Raw genomic sequence first — 20239 nt, forward strand, 5'->3', positions numbered from 1 at the left:
TGTATTGTCAGTTACAAATTGCAAATTGGAATACTAAATGTTGAATGCACATGAACTAAGATTTTTTACACAATCCAACTTTTTTTTCTCCAAATATAACAAGGTCAGAAATAAGCATCAGTAATCACCGATCCGGAATCAAGAATCAAGAATCCCAGTCAGTCGCTCCAAATTCCTGCTCACACAGCAAGCAGGAGTATATGGAACAAGAGACAGTGGAGAATCATGCAGAACAAGAGAGACAGTGAACAAGAGACAGTGATATGTTCATATCAACAACAGCACCAGCAATTGCTAATCTGGATAGTGTTTCAGATTAGCAATTTCAATTACCAAAAAGCAATCTGAAGCACAATTTTGGCAACGAATAAATGATCAGCACATGAGTAAAATTGGGTAGTCATTGAGCTCAACATTCACTGAGTACCAGGGAGTACAATGTAGAGTAGCACAATATGTTAAGCTAGAATACTTAGGTCTAATCCAAGAATAAATTACTCTTGGAATAAATTACACATGAAGGAAACTTGAACACATGTTCTTTTTTCCTCTATCATTCTTCTCCCACTGATTCTCCCCCCCCCCCCCCCGCCTGTAGAGAAAAGACACCGATAATAAGTGATCAACACACATCAAGCATTTGGTCAGAAGACTTAATTTACAGTCTAAGTTTTAACAAACAATGCTAGGGAGCATAAAGTGTAACATTTCTGATTTCATATGCTCAGGATTGTTACAGGAGGTGGACTTAGGGAACTCCAAATAGCAGAGAGAACTCAAATTTGCCGCATTCTGTACCTTCCTGATCACAAGAACACAGTCCAAAATACAAGCTCAGAAACTTTCAAGCAAGGCATATGAACAAACAGCAACCAAATACTACTAGTCCTATGAACTTCATAATACACTGAATAAAAGAACAAAGATTGCATTAATGAGCAAGCCACGGAGCACAGAAAACTCTGCATAAAAAAAAAAGTACCTTTCGGTGGCTCAGGAGAATGGTGCTGCCGGCGGCTCTGGCAAGGAGGGGTGGCAGTGACAGCTCCGAGAGTACGGGTGGCGGCGGCGTCTTGGGGGTGAGCCCCGGCGGCTGGTGCGGCGGCCGGCGTTTCTGCCTCTTTCTTTCCGCGGCGGCGGCTTGATGTTGCGGCTTGACGAGGAGAAGGCACAGGAGCACGGTGCTTGGAGCAGGAGGGCCTCGCCGGCGTCTTGGGGTGAGCCCCGGTGGCTGGCGCGGCGGTCGGTGTTTCCGACCTGGGAGAGCTCGAGGAAGGAGGCGTCGGGGTCGAACAGGCCCGGCGGGATGGGATGGCAAAAACGAGAGGGAGGGGATCCCGGCGGGCGGCGGCGTGCGCGCCCGCACCTAGGAGACGCGGGCGCGGAGGTCGGAGAGGAGGCCGCCCACCGCGGCAGCGCGTCGGAGGCCGGTCGATTTTTGGGGATTTCTCCTGCGCCGACGAGGAGAAGACACAGGGGCAAATATATAATTTCACAGCTTCCTTAATTTTGACGAAGATGTCGGAAACGTCAAATAAAACGAAACGGAGGGAGTATTAAAAACCCCAATCATTTCTAGCAATCCACAAACCCTAGGTCATTCTTGCAAAAACCACCATTCTCCCTGAAACCCCATTTTCTTGGTTACAACCTTGATAAAATCCCAGAAAGAGATAGATACATTAGGCAAATTTAGAACTATAGCAATTACACTCCAAGCAAATTTAGCAATGAGACAAGTAAATAAAACATGTGTAGTGCTTTCCTCCCCTAGACAAAGTTTGCAATTCTTATCTCCCCCACTCCATTTTCTTTTAACCAATTGCTCTGTACATGGAATCTTGTTTCTCCCTGCCATATAGAGGAAATGCTTGATTTTAGAGGTATCTTGCACCTCCACACACATTGCATTTCTTGATCCACCACCCCTCCAAATTTTAGCATCCTATACATAGATCTTGTGGATAAAATTTTCTTTTAGTCATGAGGCCAAATCACCATGTCTCTCTCTCTCCATTTGGAGTAAGCCCCTCCAGCTCCCTCTGCAGTTTATCCAACTCTAGTCTATCTTGACTGTTCAAGTTCCTTCTGAAATATAGATCCCAATCCCCCCATCCCACAACTCATTCACTATTGCCTTTTGTTGATAACTTACTGAATACATAGATGGGAAGTAGGTTTTTAAAGACACTTTGTTTAGCCACACATCCTCCCAGAAAAGGGTTTGATTACCACCTCCACCTTTTTCTCAATTAACCATTCCAGAACTGCACCACAATCATGTAAACCTTTCCAAAACTAAGAGTCCCCCCTTCCAATTTCATAATCCATTTACTTAGCAAGCAAATGTTCATATCTTTTGTGTCAATAAAACCCATCCCTCCAAAATCCCTTGGTCTGCTAAGAGCAAGTTTAATAGTATAGCCAACTACTAGCTACAAATCATCTATAGCCAATGCAATAGCCAATTCATACAATAGTTGTTTACTATACTATTAATAACTGGTCCTACCTGTCATACACATAGTACGTCTTGGAGTCCGTGCTGCACCTGGCTACAGATCTGTAGCCCGCTTCTCTTCTCTCTTCCTTTATCTCTTAAAATATGTTTATAGCTGGTTTATAGCCTGCTATTGTACCTGCTCTAAGGGTTGTCCAACGAATCATCTGATATTTTTTCTTTTCCCCTGAGCCTTGCCAGTAGAATCTCCCCCTCATAGTGTCCATTTTATGATGGAAGTCATCAGGAAGTTTATAAAAGCTCATGGCATAAAGAGGAATACTAGATAAGCAAGAGTTTAGCCTTATTTCCCTCCCCCCAAAAGAAAGATGACCACGATACCAAGATTCCAGCCTCTTTTCTATCTTTTGCATTACAGGAATAAAATCTTTTTTCCCCAATTTCTCCACCCCCATTGGTAGGCCAAGATAACTGAAGGGCACCCTTCCAACCTTGCAATTTAGCATATTAGCTATCTCTTCCTCCGCATCTTTTGTCACCCCCAAAGCATAAACTTCACTTTTCTGATAATTGATTTTCATTCTAGACATCTCCTCAAAACAAAACAGAAGAAACTTAAGAGCTAAAATATTTTCTCTGGTAGTTGTAGTAAAAATAATGGTGTCATCAGTATATTGAAGGTAAATTAACCCCCCCTCCTACCAAATCTAGGACTAAACCCTCTAAGACCCCATTTCTGGTAGCTTCTTCTAAAATTGCTGACAGAGCATCCCCCACTAGGTTAAACAAAATAGGTGACGAACGTTACACTGTCTCAACCGCTTGAAAGTTTTTTAAAAAGGGCCCATCTCCCCATTTATATTTATGCTCACCTTACCCCCCCCCCTCATTGATCTTTTTAATCCAACTTATAACCTGCTGGTGAAAGTTTTTCTTCTGCATCGCCTTATACAGGAAATCCCATTGAACTCTATCATATGCCTTTTCAAAATTAATTTTAATAATCACCCCAGGATCTTCTTTCTGTTAATGTCATGGACAACCTCATGTGACACCACACACCCATCCAGTATAAACCTTCCTGGAATAAAAGTTGTCTGAGTCCAATTTACCACTCCACTGATCACCTCAATCAGTCTTAAAGTAATAGCTTTGGTAATAAACTTAAGAATAACATCCTGTAGACATATAGGTATGTATTGTTTGATAGTATTGGCATCCATAATCTTAGGTAAAAGAGAAATAACCCCATAATTGATTCTACAGTATCAACACCCCCACATGTAAGTATCTAACATTTCCTTGATCAAAGGTCTAAATTAACCCCATAGATATTTATAAAACCCCACTGGAAACCCATCTGAACCAGGGATTGTATTACTCTTCATGCTTTTATCACTTCATCCACTTCCTCTAGTGTAAAAGGTCTAACAAATCTCTCATTATCACTATTAGTAAGCCTTACAGCATGCCCCCACACCCCTTGAGATAGATGTATGTTTCTTAAAGGCTCTTTACCAAACAACTGTTTATAGTAATCATAAACATGTTCTTGAATCTACCCCCATCAGTGATTAGTTCATCCCTTTTTTAATGAGAAAATGTGGCTTTTCCTCCCGTTGGCTATCCCATCAAAAAGTTTGAGCAACCATTCTTCCCCATATCTCCTTTGCAACAGATTTCCTCCTGGTTATAAATTAGCTACACCTTCTTTTCAATCTCATACCTCTCCTGCAATTCTTGAGGGAAAAGCTCTCTTTTTTCTGCTCTTTTTGTCAATCTCAACCATTTTTGCTCAACTCCTTCCTTTCCTTTCTTAAATGACGCCCACCCCTCATCCATCTCCTCAGAAAGCGTATTAAGAAATGCCAGTAATCCAATACCCAGCTGAAATCTCATAGGCCATTTTTCCTGAATAGATTGTGAAATCTCATAGGCCATTTTTCCTGAATAGATTGTTTAAAACCTTCCTGTTAATAGGGAACTGACGATCGTTAAAAGATTCATTTGTTCCCACCTACTGATAGGGCTCAATTGCTTATTTGTCCGTGTAAATTTCTGGTTCGTACATACTTGTTGTAAAAATCTTGTCCAAAACACTTTTGATAGGACACAATTGTGTTTATTTGTCATATAAATTTCTCCCCCAACCTAAAAGCTCTTGCAGCTCATTTGTAGCAATAGAATTATTAAAAGCAACCATATCCTCCTTTAATCAAACACCTCATTTAATTTCTTATCACAAAACAGAATAAAATTTTCCCTTAACTGCATTGGGTAGACTATTTTCAACTATTCCAGAATAAAATCTCCCTTTAACTGCATTGGGTAGACTATTTTCAACTATTCCCTTTAAGTTAACTATACTATTTTCAACTATTCCCTTAAGTTAACTATACTAGCCGCCAACCCGTGCGTTGCACGGGCTCTATCAATATAATATAAATAAATATATAGGTTTTAATCAGATGTCGAAACTTTGATTATTTGTTTTTCAAAATATCTCTCTAAAAGGCAATTAGCAGGATTGCCCCTACAACTTTACCTTATTTATATTCTTGATTTTCCCACACAACTCTTTAATAGATAGATACAGAATAATAAAAATATCAAGTAATTTAATTATCGTAGAATAATTAAAAATTTTGATAATAGCAATAAAATCTTAGCCCACGTTGAACTTCGCGTGTGGCAGGCAATGCTTGCACTGCAAGATTTTTGTAATTATTGAATTGCTAAAGAAGACACCCTTTTGATTATCTATTTAAATTAGTAATAGAAAGGTTTACTGGTGTCGTAATTTTAGATTTTTTTTGATCAAGTAAATTCAAACTGTAGAATTAATCAATGAAAAGTACTGGAGCATAAACTGTTCTTTGGGTATATGATCTATACTTCCAAATTTTGAAAAATAATAAGTATCATGATATACTTGTCTAAATATCTATTTTGTACGCTCAAAATTTAGAAAAAAAACTATATTAGTGAGTCATAACTAATGTGACCCATAGTTAACATGATTATGTTGGTCGCCAACCTGTGCATCACACGTGCTATTATATAATTATTATAAATATTAAAAAGTTAATATGCTAAATGTTACTTTTCTAATTATACCTATTTAAACCAAAAAGGGTCCACATCAAGGACTGCATACAAATTATTAATTTCAAACTTCGGAATTAAACTAATAAAATACTATAAAACAGGAGTCAACTTCATATTTATTCATTCAAATTTTGGAATTAGCATTTTTTTAGGAAAAAACTGAAACTAAAGAGTGTATGATATTTATTAATTCAAATTTTGGAATTTTTCGAAAAAAACTGAAATAAGGAGTGGATGATATTTATGTAATATTCTATTGCTCTAGAATATTTCAATTGAAACATATTCTGTTGTGTTTTACTTAAAACTATACTTATAGTGAACAGATTAACAAAAACTAATTAATATAATCGAGAGTTAAAATACTAAGTTATTTATAATTCATGCAAAATCTTAAATTGAGAGTTGATATTTCTTAATATATGCATGTTTGTAAATAATGACATCTAATTGAAACTGCAATGAAGTTTTATTTATATTTGCATCATAGGTGCAACAAAGTTGTTTTATTTTGTGGATCAATACCTAAATTTTATATTATTAGATGTGATGATGGTGTGGTTGAGTCCTGATCTCATTTCAGATGAGAAACATGTAAATAAAACAACCAAGATGAAAAAAAAAGATTAACTCAAAATCTGGATGGAGAAAATAGTCTGAACCTACAGAGTCTGAGGTTGCGTGTATCCAATTGACGTCGTCAGTTGAGCAGTATATGCACACACCGGCACGCTGCTGATCGTCATGTGCAAGACAAAGGAGGTCGATGTGGCCTCCATCATGCCATACTCCAGCGTTGTGAAGAGTAGGTTGTTGGCTTTGTCTATGAGTAATGGAGCAGCTCCTGCTGCGGGCAGAGATTGATGAAAAGTAAAATCGTAATTACCTGTGGATGACACGATGAATATAAGATCCTCATAGTTAAAAATTGCCCCTTGACATAGATTAGTTAAATTTAATAATATCTTGAAAATTGAACGTGAACCATATATATATATACATATATATATATATATATATATATACATATATACATACATATATATATATATACATATATACATACATATATATATATATACATAATATATATATATATATGTATGTATATATGCATATATACATACATATATATATATATACATATATACATACATATATATATATATACATACATACATACATATATATATATATAATGTATATATATATATATATGTATGTATATATATATATATATATATGTATGTATATATATATATATATATATATATATATATATATATATATATATATATATATATATATGTCGGTCCTAGGATTAAATCGCATCTTGCCTGACAAATAAAATTAGTAATGAAATAACCAAGCAAAATGGTTGAAGCATAGCCAATCTTTTTGGAATGATACAAAAGGAGCAGTACATCATAAAAAGTGTGGAAAAAAAAGAACTAACCTTAAATGAATCTGCATGATATGCATGATAAAGATAGCTATAACAATTATAGTCATCAAACTTTTGCTCTAAGAAACATAGCAAAGTAATTAGCTTGGCTAAAAACGATAATATGTAACTCAAAGATAAACATTTGCATGTACCATTGTTTACTGGAAAGTAATTTGCAAGTACCAAAGTAATTAGCTTTCAGTTGAATCTGATGCAGATGCCATTGTCTTGCTGATTGGTTACCGCTGCAGATCTATTTAATATATACGTACGAAAAATAATGATATATTTGTAATTACCGGCACATGATGTTCAAAGAGCAGCTTTTCTATTTGCATCACTGTTATTTTGGCTGCAAGAAGCAAGATCATGTCATCGGTCGAATTTGTGTACGCAAATATACCGTGCGGCCACTTGAACCAAGCAATCCGTATTATGAATTAGTAACGACAGAAAATAAAATCAAACAGTGCAAGCAGTTATATAATCGCCTCTCCTGATGTGCTTTCTCTTCATAATTGTTCTCTCTCCTTATTGAGGATCTGCCTGCTCCTGCAGCAGCGCTGCATATATACACGCATGCGCTTCTTGTTAAACACAGATAAAGACGGTTAGGGAAATAAAATTAGCATTACTTTTTACCTAATTTTGAAGCAGAAAGATTGAAGGGCGATGTCCATCTCCTCGCGTGGAACGAAGTTGTCAGTATTCTGGGTTTGATCGGATTAACGTTGATGGCCAGCCGGCGAATGCATCTGCCTGGTTTACGCTCTCGTCGTTCCCATCTATGTTCCGCTCGTATAATCGACTGGCTATTTCAGATGGGATCGATGGGGGTAGGCGCTACCGAGAGATATGATATAGTGCGTTACATATAGCGCAAGGTGGATGGGCTTTAACGTGGGCCATAACATTAAGCGTAGAGACTGGATTTTACATTAACGGTTACAATGGTACGATATATCTAAACAACGGCTAGATCTTTCTTGTTAATATGAGATATCGTAGAAAGTTCCCAATTAGTATAGGTATAGATAGAAAGTTTCCAATTAGTATAATTATATGTTGTCGAAGCGACAACTGCATACGTCGAAAGACGTGGTAACTCAACAGTGGTTGGAAAAACGAAGTGTATTAAAATTTGAATTTCACTAGGGATCCCCCCATTACATGGCCCTAGGGGACTATTTATAGCCCCATTACAGGTTCTTACTACTAGGGTTTAGGTTGTACAGAGGAATTTACATGATTACCCTTACAAAAGGGACATTTATAGGGGTACATAATGTTATAGGGGCTCATGGGCCCCTGATGGGCCGTCTGGCGATCGCCGGTCCTATAGCCTTTAGCTTGATGGGCCGGAAAGGCTTCCTCGGCCATCGCGGGGACGAACTTGCCATGGCGAAGTCGTCTTCCTTCGGCAGGTAGTCTTCGCCTTGCACCCTTCGCCTGAGACGCTTCTGGCCTGGCAAGGCACTCGTACGACTCTTCGCCCCACGCCGTTTTTGCTCCATAGCCTTCGCCACGGGTTTCGGCAGATTTTTAGTCGAAGGGCCTCATACCATCCGCCAACAAGCCTCTCACGGGCAAGGGTGAGATTGGAGCTTCGGCCGAGACCGTGCAAACCATGTGGTATGGTATGCGGCGCCCCCTTTCGACCGATACTCCTGCCGAAACCTACATTATTCCTGCGATTGAAGTTTGTTACTTGTGCGGCTGGTATTATTTTGCCGCGCTTCGCCTCCTGCGATTGGTGGTTATATATATTCTCTTTTCCCGGGCCGAACGGAACAGTATTGGGCCTTCCCATCGTGGGCTTTTTACTGTGCCGCTCGGTCGGTGGGAATTTACCGTTTCGCCTACCCTTGCGACACGTGGTGCTTTATTACTGGTGGGTAGGCGAACGGTCGCCTGGGTGGGCTATATATTCCCACCGCTCTTTCCTTTTCACCGCCACACCTGCCGTTTTACCGCACGCGCTCTCTTCCTCCATCTCTTCCTTCCACAGCATCTTTCGACCCCTCAAGCGTTTCGCCCAATTTCCTTTTTCGCCACCGCAAACGCACCGTTCACCATGGCCCCTCGCAAGCCAAATCCTGCTTCGGCGAAAGGGCTGGATCCTGGCTGAGTCGATGATGACAACACCGCCTTTTTGGGGGTTTCTCTTATGGACGAAGTCGAGCTGGCGAAGCTGGTCAGCTCTGGGGAGTTGGTTGAGGGGCAGGCTTTCGCCCCAGGGAAAGCCGTGGTGCCGAAACCAATCGACAATCGGACGGTGGTGTTCGCCATCTTTTTTGAGGCAGGGCTACGGTTTCCCTGCAACGTGTTGTTGCCGCAGATCCTTCGCCTCTTCCAGGTGGAACTTCCACAGCTGAGCCCGTCGGCGCTTGTTCGGATCGCTATCTTCAACTGGGCATGCCGGACTTCCGGGTTTGAGCCTAACGCCGAGCTTTTCGGCACCATATTCTTTGCCACCGTGAACTCGAAGACGGTGATTACCCTAGCTGGGACGAAGAAGACTGTGTTCGGGAGTGTGAACTTCAACGTTCGTCCTGAGCGGTCCGATCTCTAGCCGGTGAACGCTGCCATGTCGAAGTGGGACCGCCATTGGATGGCTAGGTGGTTCTATCACACCATCCCCTTCGAGGCTGGTTCTGACCCGGCGAAAGCCCTCCGGTGCCGGCGCAGGTTGATCGCGCCGAACCAGAAACCCAAGATCGCCGTGGACGGCGCTATGGAGGCGCGGTTCGTTCTGCTGCGCAAAGTTTGCTCCCGCCTTAGCTGCCGTGACTTGGTAGAGGAGTTCTGTATGCTTCGCATCTTTCCCCTCTCCTAGTCATGGCAAGTCACTGTTGAGCAAGGCGAAGAGGTTGATGGTTTGCCGAACTTGGTTCTTCCTGAGGGGACGAACAGTAAGACTGTTCTTTTGCTATACACTCCTGTGCTTTGTTATTTTGCCTTGTTTGACTTTTTAATGTGATTCCCCCTCCTTGCCTTTACAGTGCTAACCCTTGACCAAGCTGAAGCCGAAGCCCGCAAGATGATCGGCGATGTGTCTATCGTCGAGTACAGCCAGTTGCTGACACGGCAGGCAGCTGGTCGGGCGAACCGGGTTTGCAATGGCGAACTGCCTCCCCAGGCAAATCCCCACAAGACCGATGACGAACCAGGACCTTCGCGGAAACGGATGCGCGGTCAGGTAAAGCTTGCCCCTAGGAAGCGTAGGGATCCTGCTTCGTCGGACTCCGATGCTGATGACGAGGAGGATGCCGAAGGACATGACGTCGAAGAGGAGGGGGGTGAAGAAGAGGAGGTGGAGATCGCGGTCAAGAAGGCCACGGGCGAGGCGGTCGGGGGCCGCACTGAGACTCCCGGCTATACCCCTACTCTGAGTCCTGGCCATAACGAGACCGGGGTGGAGTCGAATAGCTCCCCCCTTCGCCAGAAAGACTTGGACGGGGCGAAGGCCCTGGTTGCATTCTCTTCGGGTGCAGCGGCGAAGGGAGGTCCTGTCAAAAAGGTGGCTAAGAAGAAAGGACTCGTCGATGTCGCTCGCGTTTTTAGCGACGATGAGTCCTCTGACGGGACTCCGACTTCGCCTGCTGGCCGCAGCCTGGATCTTTCGGCCGCCCCCGTTCCTCCACTCGGCGCCGCTGGAGCGGGCGGTAGTACCGCCGCTGGGGCTTCGGCCTCTATGGAAAGAATCGTGACGGCCGCGGCAAAAGTATTCGGCAGTCCTCCGCGTCAGCCGGTTGCGTCGCCGCTGATTGAGGCGAAGGGAAAGAGAGCGGTCGTTGAGACGTCCGCTTCGGAATATTCGCTCTCGTTACCCCGCTTCGCCCCTGGCGATTTCGAGACGCGGGCGGACCTCCTTCCTTTTGTGAGGGGGTAAGCAATCTTGTACTGCCCGCCAGTGCCCCGAGCTTGTTCACCGAACTGAATGAGTTCGATGAGGGTTGCTCTGCTATAAAAAGCCTGGCTGTTCGGGTACGTTTTTCCCCCCTTTTTTTATTTTTACTCTCCCTCTCTTTTTTTTTATAACTGACACTTGTTCTCTTCGCCGCTCCTACTCTGCACCCAGATCCTCGTGGCTCACTGTTCAATGGAGCGAACCGTGCGAGCCCGCCTTGACGGGTTCAAAAGCCGTCTTCGGGCCAAGGATGATGAATTAGGCCGCAAAAATTTGGAGATGGAGGCCCTTGCCAACACCCTTAAGGAGGCGAAGGCCGAAAACAAGCGGCTCCAATCGGAACTGGAGAAAGGGAAGGAAGCTAGGGCCGAAGTCGATCGCTTAAAGGCCGAACTGGAGAAAGAGAAGGCCCACACCGCCGTGCTCATAGATTATTACAACCTCACCGAGTCGAAGATGGAGGCTCTTCGGCAGGAGGTTCGCAAGGCCGAAGCAAGCGCTGCGGAGGAGTCGCGGCGGTTTTCGCGGGAGATGGTGAAAACCACCGAGTCCGCGCGGACAGCGTGCCAAACGCTTCGCCTTGCCCTTACTGATATGGGCGCGAAAGTGCGGGGTGTCCCCTCCGAAGATGCCTCAGCCTTCGACTTCTCCGAATGGACCCAACAGGCTGGTGGTTCGGTTTTGGACTGCGCCACCGCATACGGCGACTGTTGTGCGCGCGTGTCAGCGGCCTTTACCATGGGCCTCCTGCAGCAGTTCGGCTGTGAGCACATCACCAAGTTCCCCAAGTACGCGAAGGGGGATTGGGAAATCAGTGCGCAAGACATTTTGCCTGCACTTCGTGCATGGCGAAAACAATTCTGGCAGAAGGACGGTCGCTCCGCCGCTAAGGCGCGCCTTTTGGAGCAACTGGCGCAAGCAGAGGTGGCGGACCTTTGTGAAGAGGAAGGCGCGGCGGCCGGAGGGGGTGGAGGCGATGCCCAGGACCACCCAGAGGTGTGAGGCCCTCCGCCCTTCTCTTAGATTTTCATAGTTTTCTTTTGGTGTTCGCTAGATGTGGCGAACCGTTGTATATTCGGCAAGCTGCCGCTAAACCTTAGAAGAGGCCTTTTTGCATACTTGGACTGTATGACACAATTTTAACCACTTTTTAATGATCAAAGCCTTTGGCATATTTTTATTTCACTCGTTTCGCATTATGCCATACCTTCCCCTTCTTTCGCCTATTCTTACCATGCAAGATGTGTTTTGCCTTTTCTGCACTGTCTACCAGGGGGTTCGCCGAAAATCGTGCATTCGGCCCCCTTCTGGGAGCTGGCGAAGTCAAAACGAGAAATTTGTGGCATTGAAGGGTCTGCCGAAGATGCGATGTCCATTTCGGCCTGTTTATCGCGAAATGGAGATAAACGGTCGCAGCTATAAAGTTATCAAGGTTGCCAACTGGCTACGTGCGCACCCCGGGTGAACCTTAGAAGATTACGATCTTGTTCATTCAAAACGTTTGGAGGATATGACTCGCTTTTGGCGAAACCATCAGAAGACTAAACGTCAGGAATCGATCTTTCAGCGTCGTTAAAGTTTAGTCTGTGTTTCGCCCCCTACTCCTCTTAAGGTTGTGTATGATATTAGTAGTGATGACGAACCTAGTTCGTCTAACCATTCCTTAGGGAGGGATAATGATTACGGGGGCGAAGATGTAATTTACTTGTAAAGTGAATTGTATCGGGTTGTGAACCTTGTATTCTTCGATTATTTTTTCGAAGTTAATAAAGATCGTGCTTTATTTCCTTTTCGCTATCTTTCGCATCGTCACATTTTGTGCTTTTGTTAGGTCGGAACATGCCGGTCCCTTTGCATATATTAGCGAAATAGGTGTATTGACTTTTCAGCTTTTCGTCGTTCGTCTTTGATCTGTAGCGTTCTGTATCGAGAGAAACGCTTTTGCTTTTATGCTGATCGGACGTAACGTCGTTCGGCTATTTATTTTCCGAGACAAGCTGTTGCGGTTTCAACGTTCGGCGAGCGATTCGTTTCGCCCCCCTAGCCTTTTTCGCTGATCAGGCGTTTGCCTTGAGGTTTTTCCACAAATTATCAATCACACGAAAAGATATAAAAAGAAGGCAGAGGACACAAAGATTTTATACTGGTTCGGGCCTCCATGGTGGATAATAGCCCTACATCCAGTTTTTTTTCTTTTTCTCTCTTTCTTCTTTTTTTTTTCTTGCCGAAAGGCTTACATAGTGCCGAAGGGCTTACATAGTGCCGAATGGCTTACATGACAGTATGTACATTTTTATAATTTGGCGATTTGGGTGCCACCCATTCTAGACATAGAAGCGCTTGAGAGAGGCAGCGTTCCAGGAATGGTTGAACTCCTCGCCTTCGAGTGTCGCTAGGTGAAAAGATCCCGTCCTAGACTTGTGTTTGATAAGGTATGGCCCTTTCCACTTTGACTCAAGTTTGCCAACCGCTACTGGGTTCGCCTTCTTCCTTAGAATGAGATGACCAGGCATCAGCTCCGTGGGTCGAACTTTTTTGTTGTAAGTTGCCGAAGTGCTTGTGGCGTACTTGTGCATGTGCTCGAGCGCTTCGACCCTTACCCTTTCCAAGAGTTCGAGCGATACTTCGCGCCTGTCTTCGCCCCCAGAGAACATAACCCTTGGTGAGTTAGCCCCTAGCTCTGCTGGGGTCATTGCCTCATCGCCATAAAGAAGCATAAACGGGCTAAACTTGGTTGGTCTTGTGGGGGTCGTCCGAAGGGCCTAGAGAACCGATAGCAATTCCTCTGGCCATTTGCCTTTCGCTGCCCCCTCGAGTCTTTTCTTTAGTGCTTCTAGGATCTTGCCATTTGTACGTTCGGCTGCCCCATTTGACTGCAGGTGTGCGACGGACGCGAACCTGATTTCCAGGTTAAGCCCTTCGCACATTTCTCTGAACTTATCAGAGTCAAACTGCTTGCCGTTGTCGGTAATGAACTCTTTTGGCACTCCGAAACGGCAAATAATGTTTTTCCATACAAACTTCTGTACTGCTGCCGAAGTGATTGCCCCAAGGGGTTCGGCTTCAATCCATCGAGAGAAATATTCCACAGCTACAATTGCGAATTTATACCCGTTTCGCGCCACCGGGAACGGCCCAATGATGTCCAGTCCCCATCTAGCGAAGGGCCATATTGGCGCAATGGGCTGCAGATCATACTGGGGCGCGGCTTGGCTTTGGCCATGACGCTGGCAACTTTCGCACTTCTTGATTTGCTCGACACAGACTTTCAACACAGTGGGCCAATAAACTCCTTGTCTAAATACTTTGGAGGCCACTGTTCTTGCAGCCTGGTGCGCGCCCATAGCCCCTGGTGTATCTCCTTTGCCATTTCTTCGCCTTCGGCAAAAGAGATGTAACGAAGTAAGGGTTGAAGTACCCTGGAGCGGTAAACTGACCCGAGACCATCTTATACTTCGTGGCTCTGAGCTGCAAACGCTTCGCTTCTGCTTCATCTACCGGAAGCCAGCCAGTTTCAAGGTGTTTCACAAATGGGGTTCGCCAGTTATATGAGTCTTCGCCCAGTTTCTCCTGGTCGATTGCCATGACTTCGGAGCTGTCCATGGGCACACTCGGAGCATGCAGGACTTCGAAAAAGATGCCCGGCAAATGTGGGCCACCACAAGTAGCGGATTTCGCCAAGGCGTCTGCTTCCCTGTTCGGGTCTCTAGGCAAGTGTTCGACCGTTATGCCGGTGAAGCATTTTTCCATGGACTGAACAGCCTCCAGATACCTCTTCATTCCCTCTTCTTTTGCCTCGAAGGATTTGTCAACATGGCCTGCTACCAACTTGGAGTCAGTTCGAATTAGCAGGCGCCGGACTCCCAGTGTTTTCGCCTTTCTTAGGCCCAGGAGAACGGCTTCGTATTCTGCTGCATTGTTGGTTGTGTCGAACTGCAGTCTTGCTGCGTACCGAATCGGCACACCATTCGGCGAAAAGAGGACTGCCGCAACACCTGCCCCTCTGTGCGACCACGAACCGTCAGAGCACATCTCCCAAAATTGTTCGGCGGGCTCGGGGTCGGGGGCAAGTACTGGTGTCCATTCAGCTACGAAGTCAGCTAGCACTTGAGACTTGATAGCAGAGCGTGCAACAAAATGCAAGTCGAACGGGGATAGCTCTGCCGCCCATTTGCTGAGCCGGCCAGTGACTTCCTTGCCTCGGAGTATTTCGGCCAAGGGGTACTGTGATGGCACTATGACTTTGTGGGTCTGGAAGTAGTGCTTAAACTTGCGCGAAGCCATCACTAGAGCGTAAGCGAGCTTTTCCATTTCAATGTACCTTGTCTTCGCTCCTTGCAGTGCTTCGGAGACGAAGTAGACCGGTTTCTGTCCGGACTCTGTTTCTTGGACGAGTGCCGCACTGACTACCACCGGCGAAGCTGCTAAGTATAATAGCAGTTCGCTTCCTAGGGGTGGGCTTATCAGAGCTGGCGGGCTTTGCAAGTATTGCTTTAGCTCGTCGAATGCTGCTTGGCATTCTAGTGTCCAATTAAACTTTCCCGCACCCCAGAAGGTCTTGAAGAAGGGCAAACCTCTTTCGGCCGCCTTTGAGAGGAATCGACTAAGTGCCGCAATTCGGCCTGCAAGCTTTTGTACTTCATGTACACTTGACGGAGGCTTCATTTGCTGGATGGCATCGATTTTCTCGGGATTCGCCTCGATGCCTCTTTCGGAAACAAGGAAACCCAACAACTTGCCTACGCGGACGTCGAAAACGCACTTCTCCGGATTCAGCTTTATGCCTGCCGCACGCAAGCTGTCGAACGTCTCCTGCAGGTCGATCGCATGGTCGAAAGCCTTGCAGCTTTTTACCACGATGTCGTCGACGTAAGCTTCCACATTTTGCCCCAACTGCCTGCCAAGGACCTTGTACACCAGCCTGGCTAAAGTTGCTCCTGTGTTCCTTAAGCCGAAAGGCATCCTGAGGTGACAAAATGTGCCGAATGGAGTGATGAAGGATGTTTTGGGGATGTCGAGTGGGTTCATGTGGATCTGGTGGTAACCGGAATATGCATCCAGGAAACTCATGAGCTCGCATCCAGCTGTTGAATCCACGAGCTGGTCGATTCGCGGCCAGGGGAAGTCGTCTTTCGGACACGCTTTGTTCAGGTCTGTGAAATCGACACACATGCGCCATTTGCCGTTTGACTTCCGCACCAGCACTGGATTCGCCAACCACTCCGGATGGTCAATCTCTTGGATAACTCCCGCCTTGAGCAATTTTTGTACTTCGGCTTTCGCCGCTTCTTGGTGATCGGCAGACATCTTGCGCAACTTTTGTTTTCTTGGCTTAATGTTCGGCTTGACTGCTAGGTGATACATGATGAGATCCGCCGGGACACCCCCCACCTCGTCAGGGCTCTAGGCGAAGATATCGATGTTCTTTTTGAGCACCTCTAGGATACTCTCAACTTCTTCTTCGCCCATGTCGCCCCCCAGTGATACGAGGTTTGTGGGATCGGCATCATCAATCTGCACTTTTGGTATCTTGCCGTGAGGGGTGGGCTTCGGCATGTGCTTCGGCCGTTCATGCAGTTCGGTCTCAACACTGTGCACTGCTCTGTTAATTATGGCTAGATCGCCTTTTGAAGCGGCCGAAGGCTGAAGCCCCTTGACTACAATCATCCCTGTCGGGCTGGGCATCTTGAGCTTGAGATAATTATGGTGGGAAATGGCTTCGAACTTGTTCAGGGTTGCGCGGCCGAAGATGGCGTTGTAGTTGTACGGGATGTCAACGACATCGAATAGTATTTGCTCTTCACGTTGGTTCTCCCCCGAGCCAAAGGCTATCAGCAAGAGTGCTTGGCCGAGAACTTGAACTGGTTCCCCGCCGAAACCGCGGAGTGATGCTGGTGCTGGGGTAAGGGCTTGGGAAGGCAACCCCATCTTGGCATATGCTTCAGCAAAGATAACATCGGCCGAACTCCCTCCGTCTATCAGGATTCGTCGGACTTCGAAACCAGCTATTTCAGCTGAGATTACCAGGGGATCTTGATGTGGGAACATAACTCCTTCTGCGTCTTCTGGCCCAAAAGAAATTAGCTGGTTCAGATATTGCGGCGCTCCTTCACCCGCCGAAGTGATGCTGTGGACCATACGGGTCTGCATCTTCTTCTGCCGTTTCGACAACTGGTTTGGCGGGTCAGCTCTTGTAATCACTTGGATTACCCTTCGCTGTGCATCCTGGTGTTGTTCGGCTGGGGGTGTTTGTTCCTGAACTGCTTCGCGGGGTGCTTCGACAGTTGTTCCCTGCTGCGGCCTTGGGTCTTGCGTGTTGCCACGTTGCCTAATGTTTCGGCATTGCTCCGTGGTGTGCGAAGAGCGTCCGTGAAAGGCGCAGTAGAGGTCCTTTCGGACCTTCTTGCGGGCTGGCTGCTGATGGTTGCTCACTTGCTGGGCGTCGAACTCCTTGCGGAGGGCTTGTACTTCTTCGACAGCCATCACAGCCTTGCCCGCACGGTCTGTTCTGAACTTTCTCCAAGTTATGGGGGCTTGGCTTTGCCTTGGTGGCTGTCCTTGGATCGCCGTCTAAGACTGGCGGACAGAGAGGGGAGGTGGTTCGGCAACTTGCACTTGTGCCTGAGCTTGAGCAGCGGTGACGGAGGCTTTGTCGTACTTAGCTTGTATAGCCTGCCGTCGCTTGGAATCCTCCTCGCCCCTTGCGAACCCGTCAATGATGCGAAGTAGGTGTTCAAGCGTCTATGGTTCTTTGTTGGCGATTTTTCTCGTTAGTTCGCCCTCGAGCAAACCGGCTGATGCGGCGTTTATAACCGACGCCTCGGTTATGTCTTGAACTTGGCACCGGGCTTGCGAGAAGCGACGCATGTACTCCCTTATCGACTCCCCCGGCCTTTGGCAAATGCCGAGTAAGTGTTGCTGCGTCTTCGGCTCCTCGTAGGTGCCTCAAAAGTTAAGGACAAAAACATCGCGCAATTGCTCCCATGAGTAAATGCTATTGGCTGGTAAATTGAAATACCAAGAACGGGCGATGCCGTCTAGAGCGAGATGTATTACCTTCGCCTTGGTATTCTCGTCACCATGAGCCGCTTCGATCGCTGTCTCGTAGATGGAGAGGAAATCCTTCGGGTCAGTTTCGCCCGAATAGCGCGGGACGGGTGGGAACTTGAACTGGGGTGGGATTGGACGAATCTTGATTCCCCCACTCAGCGGCAGCCCCTTTTCGCCTCCCGCCCTGTTTACCACACCTTGCTGCGGGTACGGTGTGGCAAAGGGCGAAATCGCAGCTTGTGCTTGAGGTTGGGCCATGGCGTTCGGCTGCCCGGCTCCAACTAGTGGTACTTGCTAAGCCGCCATGGACGGGTCAAAAATTGGCTGTGACTACATCATGGCAGCTTGAATTGGTGCTTGATTTGTTCCGAAGCCTGGAGTCGGATCTTGCTGCCAAACGGTTGGCGCCTGAGTAGCATTGACGAAGTCGAACTGCGGTCCTTGATTCCACGGCGAAACTCCCAGGCCCGGCTGAATCGGTGGCAACCAATTAAGCGTACCTTGACTTGTAATCCCCTCCGGGCGGGCCGATGGGGTTGTACTTGAAATGCAGTGGGGTTGGTTGAGCTGCTGAAGGAAAACTTGGAGTTGCGCCTACAGAGCCGAAGCCCCTTCCGCCATTGATTGTGGCGCTTGGCCGGGTGGTTGATGCTGCCTGGCGAAGTACACCGGCGCCTGTGCGGCTTGTGGCGGAAAGGGCTGGGTCGTCACTTGCAGATGGACTTGAGGTGGGACATAGCCTGCCGAATACTGTAGGATTGGAGCCGACGTGGCCTTGGTCCGCCTTGCCGCCTCGTACGCTTGTTGTTGTTCTTGCATTTGGCGAAGCATGTCTTGGAGCCGTGTCATGTTCTGCCGCATGGCTTCCATGTCGGCTTCGGCTTGTGCTTCGGGGTCAAAGCTGATTTGGGCCTGTACTGCCGGCTGCGATGGAGCGGCTTGGGGCACCACCGGTTGGCTTATCGAAAGGATCTCCGCCCTGGTCTGGAGTGCCCTTGCCGCCGCAGCCGCCTTCGCCACGTCGGCCGCGTTCAACACTTGCACAGAGGTTGCAGGGGCCGAAGGCGGTTGTGACGGCGCTTGTGCTCCTCCATCTTCGGCCACGGGTGCCGAAGGCTCTGCTCCTTCCTCGGCGGCCATGTCCGGTCCGGCGTCGCTCTCCTTCCGCCTGGCAACCTTCTCCTTCACGACCCTCGTCGGTGGCATTCGCTCTCAGTGGTTTCGCTCGGAGGTCCCCACGGTCGGCGCCAGCTGTTGTTGAAACGACAACTGCATACGTCGAAAGACGTAGTTACTCAACAGTGGTTGGAAAAACGAAGTGTATTAAATTTTGAATTTCACTAGGGATCCCCTGTCACGCCCGGAATTTCTATCCAAAATTCCAAACGCTTACATGTGCGCGAACCCTCGTCCAGGAATCAGCCGAGGCACACAATAACAAATTGATAATAGAGTACAATTATTACTCTAATTAATAAGCGAATAAAATGTCATTACAGAGGTAGATAGTTCCTCTCAATCAATAAAGATGTAAGCAGCGGAAAATAAGATAAACGGCGCAGACGATTCCACTCCACAGGCAGCTTGACCAGGGCTACACCTAATCCTCCACACCATCAGCATCACTGTAGAACTCCTCCTCTGATGAATGATTGCAAGGTGAGTATATGACATACTCAGCAAGCCATGCAGCAAATATGCAAGTGCACAGGATAACAAAGGATGGCATAGTAGGGTTTCATTTGCATAAACAGCATTTAATAAACATTTCAGAATTTAGTAAAACAGTTGAGTAATAATTAAACAATATTAATCCAACGCTATACAACATACCCTGTTGCATAGGCCCAACCATTCTGAACAACCAATCCCGGCTGCACAGTTCTATCTCCAAACCAGGAATATACCATTCCAAACCAGGAGCTAATCAAATTATTACCAGTCATAGTATCTTTTATTATGATGAGAGGTGTGAGACTAATCACGAAAGACATTGTTAAACCCACCCATAACCGCGGGCACGGCTATTCGAATAGTTTTACTCTGACCAGAGGTGTACCACTGTACCCACAAGACACAGCCCCACGACATGTCACCATGCGCCTTGATACCACCACGGTACCTCAGAAAGGAGCTGTGACAGTACCCCTCGCACAACACAATCCACCACAGCGCACCGTTCCTGGATCATAATCACCCCCCTTATAAACAAGGCATGGACTCCCCAGCGACCCCCGTGGGCTTATCTCCGCCACTTCTCAGT

At 46.5% G+C, this 20239-nt stretch overlaps 1 pseudogene; it reads right to left on the minus strand.

Moving 5' to 3' along the window:
* Window positions 1–138: 138 nt before the first annotated feature.
* Window positions 139–9092, minus strand: LOC127756380 (uncharacterized; annotated as a pseudogene).
* Between the last annotated feature and the right edge of the window lie 11147 nt (window positions 9093–20239).

This window comes from Oryza glaberrima, chromosome 12 (assembly GCF_000147395.1).
Source record: "Oryza glaberrima chromosome 12, OglaRS2, whole genome shotgun sequence".
Lineage (NCBI taxonomy): Eukaryota > Viridiplantae > Streptophyta > Magnoliopsida > Poales > Poaceae > Oryza > Oryza glaberrima.